This window comes from Megalobrama amblycephala, linkage group LG19 (genome assembly GCF_018812025.1).
Source record: "Megalobrama amblycephala isolate DHTTF-2021 linkage group LG19, ASM1881202v1, whole genome shotgun sequence".
Lineage (NCBI taxonomy): Eukaryota > Metazoa > Chordata > Actinopteri > Cypriniformes > Xenocyprididae > Megalobrama > Megalobrama amblycephala.
This window is the reverse complement of record NC_063062.1, coordinates 38,791,237-38,796,329: the sequence shown is the minus strand read 5'-3', so window position 1 is coordinate 38,796,329 and position 5,093 is coordinate 38,791,237.

Below are 5,093 nucleotides of genomic sequence, written 5' to 3'. Positions count from 1 at the left end.
GGGCCATTTGGAGACATTGAAGTCTTTGTTTTCAGCCATAGAGATGTTCGTTTTTGCAGCATTGTGGCTCGCAACAATCATATTTTATTCAACAGTCCGCTGACCCAGCCGGACTGAAGTCACACAGTCTGAGCCACATGACTGAATATTTTTTCCATGAGACAACTGGGGAACAGCAAGGATATGCGTATAGGAAACTGCTTAGAGATTTTGATTGTACCCCTGAAGGGCACATGCATGCACTTTTTGCACAATTCATGCAACCTATAACCGCAACAAAAATCTTAATGAATTGATTGAAAGTGCCCCTATTATGCCCTTATAGTACTTTTCATGCAGTGCGTAAAATAGCTGTCAAAGGCTTGCAAAGTTTTAAAGATCAAAGTGTATGACAATTGTACCTACGTTACAATGTAACAAATTTGCATAATGCCAGCCTATGGTCTTCATTGGCTGCCCGTGAACAATGTCTACTTTGACCCACCCTCAAACATTGTAATTGTCGCTGAGGCCTGGAAGAGCTTGATTTGTGTTGTCGATATGTTGAGAAGACGCTGTTTTCTGTGCTGCGAATCCACTGTGATGCACTTAAAAACGAGGACTTGCACTGGAATTAATATGGAAAACTGATGCCATCGTTCGTATCACCGTGTATCATGTGTTGAGGAGGCTCTGGAGCTGAAATTCAGATATGGTAATGGGCGTTTGGTTCCTGACACACGTTGTAAGCAGTAGATCAATCACAACAGACTGGGCCATCTGACCAATCAGATCAGAGGAAGCTCTCGTAAAGGAGGGGTTTAATCTGGAGACTGAATCTTTGAACGAACCGTTTTCAGAGTCTGAGAAAAGAGGTGATGTGCAATGTGTATTATGAGAAAATTAAAGTGTTTTATGACCTTGGATGCATCTAAACCTATTGTAGGAGACCTCCAAAACAAAATTAGCAACCTTTAAAATGGCATAATTGGGGCACTTTAAAACTTTTAAGTTGCAAACATTATTTTGATGAGTTCTGCTGACATTATGTTGATCATTACAATCAATGTTCATCATTAATCTGTGTTAAAGAGTTAGTTCACCCAAAAATGAAAATTCTGTCATTAATTACTCACCCTCATATCGTTCCACACCTGGAAGACCTTCGTTCATCTTCAGAACACAAATTAAGATATTTTTGATAAAATCCAATGGCTCAGTGAGGCCTTCATTGACAGCAAGATAATTAACACTTTCAGATGCCCAGAAAGCTACTAAAGACATATTTAAAAACATATTTAAAACAGTTGTTGTGACTACATGTGACTACAGTGGTTCAACCTTAATGTTATGAAGTGAGAGGCATACATTTTGTGCGTTAAAACACTACTTCATGAAGCTTCGAAGCTTTACGAATCTTTTGTTTCGAATCAGTGGTTCGGAGCATGTTTCAAACTGCCAAAGTCACATGATTTCAGTAAATGAGGCTTCATTACGTCATAAGTGTTTTGAAATTTCAATGGTTCACGTGACTTTGGCAGTTTGATTCACGCTCCAAACCACTGATTCGAAACAAAAGATTCGTAAAGCTTCAAAGCTTCATGAAGCAGTGTTTTGAAATCGTCCATCAGTAGATTCTGCTGAATAAAGTCGTTATTTTGTTTTTTGTTTTTGCTGCACAAAAAGTATTCTCGTTGCTTCATAACATTAAGGTTGAACCTACGGAAGAGGATTAGGGCCAAGCAATAATAAAAAAATGAAACCATCTCGAGATCAAAGTTGTTAAATTTCTAGAAAAAACTTGGTTAAATTTCGAGAAAAAAGTCAAAAAAAAATGTTGAGAATAAAGTCATTAAATTACGAGAAAAAAAGCCGTTAAATTACGAGAACAAATTCGTTGAATTATGAGATAAATGTCGTTAAATTCCGAGAAAGAAAGTCGAGATAAAATGTTGAGAATGAACTCATTAAATTATGAGAAAAAAGTTGTTACTCACATGAGGGTGAGTAATTAACGACAGAATTTTCATTTTTGGGTGAACCAACCCTTTAATTGACTTTATAGTAACTTAATAAAATTGTCTTGATAACTTTGAAAATTGGGCAGTGGATTTCTATTTCCCATAAATGTTGAAATTGAGTGTTATTTTATGTTTTTTTAGTAAAGGGAAATTTAATAGAGTTTATGTTATGGTTTTTGTGTGTGTGTGTGTGTTTACCATTGTGCTGAAAAGAACTTACTTTGTTAAAGTTAAACCAACATTATTCTTTACAGTGTAGAGCTTGTGGTAAGGTTATGTGTTATTATACACTACACTGACCATATGAGCAATGATTACACTAATGCCAGTGACAATATCTTGTTTAAATTTGTGTGCTAAATACATTTTGCATGCTATGTTTGCTATTTTGATCTGAAATAGATAAGATTAATTGGTTCCACTCCATTATGTTGATAATATAATATAAAAATATTATTTTGAGTAATCAGCATAATCAAAAGAAAGTCCTGCACACTATCAATGCTTACAAAAGTATCACAATTTCTTCATTAATCGCAAAATTTCAGTCCCATGACCTTCATCAGGCATATCCAGACAAACTATTCAAAGCTCAAAAATATATAAAATCAACTCATGACCAGTCACTGCAAAAAACCATCAATTATCAATCATAAGAGTAATCAACATAAAAATGTATGTTTTGTTTATGCTACAAAATATTAAGCTCCTCTTACTCAGTGCAGTTTGTTGGTTGATTGAACAATTTAATTAGAAATTGTCATAACTCAAAAAGATTCATGCAAAGTGCTGTTAATTATTTTTCGGCTAAAACATTTGTTTTTAGAGTAACACATTTTATATACTTATTTTTTTCATTGATCAGATATTGCTTGGAAGCCTCGGATTCCCTTTTGTAATGAAGCAAAATATCTAGAAAAAGTCCAGTATTATTATTATTTTAGCAAATTCCACTTGGTTTGCTATGCTGTTTTCTAATAATACATCAATCACGTCAACGAAAAGTACTGCAGATTGTATGAGTGATGTTCATGGTTTGGTTGCTCTAAATTCACAGACCACACAGACAATGCACTTCACAACTCATCTAGTGAAGTTTTGTGAAGACAGGCTAAAGATTAACCAGCCTCTCCTGTGGGACTATGCGAGTACGCTGAGTGATAAATCACCCCCATCCACAGGTCACATCATACTGTCCACTTACAAATCTACAGCATCACTGCCATGCCCTGCAGAAAGAGGAACAAGGACAACAGACAAGAGAAAAAATAGATATAGAATATAACTTCCTGTTTGAGGCTCATGTGGCAGAAACACTTTCACTGCAGCTGCCTTACTGTTTTTATCAACACAACTGCTTGATGTATTTGTTGACTTAAGGTCAAGGTGTAAGTTAGTCCTTGTATTTTGATTTATGATAATGTAGCCGAGCAATATGATTTTCAAATGTTTTTCTTTTTGGTCCCATTATCTAACATACGCCGTCAGTCTTTGTTTTGCCTGCGTCAAGAGCTCCTGTGACGGTGTTTCACTAATAGCAGGGAACTGATAGCGGTGTACTGATAGCAGGGCAATATGAAGTGGACTCAAATGTACAGACAAAACACAAACCTTAGTGGTTATAAAGGCAGACAAGCAAAATTAAAGGGACAGTTAATCCAAAAATGATGTCTTGTCGTTCCAAACATGTATGACTTTCTTTCATCAGAAAATTTGGACTAAACCACTGAATTTATATGGATTAGTTTTAAGAAGTGTCAAAGTGTCAGTTGCATAGCTGTCAATGGATAGACAGAAAAAGCTCTCAGATTTCATCTAAAATATCTTTATTTGTGTTCCGAAGATGAGCGAAAGTCTTAAGGGTTTGGAACGACATGAGGGTGAGTAATTTATGACAAAAATTTAATTTTTGGCTACACTATCCCTTTCAAGGAATATTACCCCGAGAGTGCTGTTGTTCCGAATGCTGTGATTCAGCTGTAAGTACAAGGCCGAATATTACTAAGTAACTTATATTTTAGAGGCAAAGTTTAAAGTTACTTTGTCTCTTTTTCCTCCACTAAAGACAATAGTTTCGAATAAAGGGACAGAATTGACAGTAGCGTGTCTCCAAGCACCACACATTAGTGGCGTCTAGTTCCAGAATGATTCACATGTTATCAACAAAATGGTTCAGTAAATGATTCAATGACTCAGGTTCATAAAGTCACTTGTTTTGTTCCTAGACGAATCAGTGGGTTTGAACAAATCAATGCACACTGAACATTTTATAGCTGTGTCTCATTTCGAAGGCCGTGTCCTCCGGAGGTCACATTTGAAGGCTGCATAATTCTTAAAGGAACACTCCACTTTTTTGTAAATAGGCTCAGTTTCCAACTCCCCTAGAGTTAAACAGTTGAGTTTTACCGTTTTCGAATCCATTCAGCCCATCTCCGGGTCTGGCGGTACCACTTTTAGCATAGCTTAGCATAGTTCATTGAATCTAATTAGACTGTTAGCATCTCGCTCAAAAATGACCACAGAGTTTCAATATTTTTCCTATTTAAAACTTGACTCTTCTGTACATTCTGTACATTACATCGTGTACTAAGACCGACTCAAAATGAAAAGTTGCGATTTTCTAGGCCAGTATGGCTAGGAACTATACTCTCATTCTGGCTGAGAATGAGAGTATAGTATAGAGTATAGAAAGGAACTTTGCTGCCGTACCATGATATTATGCACCGCCTGGGACCCCCTGCTTGCACAGGGAGCGTGCCTTGCAACCATGGAGACATTTGTGAGAGGTGCTGCGTAATAACATCATATAGTTCCTAGCCATATCGGCCTAGAAAATCGCAACTTTTCATTTTCCATCAGTCTTAGTACACAATGTAACTACAGAAGAGTCAAGTTTTAAATAGGAAAAATATCGAAACTCTTTGGTCATTTTTGAGCGAGATGCTAACGGTCTAATCAGATTCAATGAACTATGCTAAGCTATGCTAAAAGTGGTACCACCAGACCTGGAGATGGGCTGAATGGATTCTAAAACAGTAAAACTCAACTGTTTAACTCTAGGGGAGTTGGAAAATGAGCCTATTTCAAAAAAAA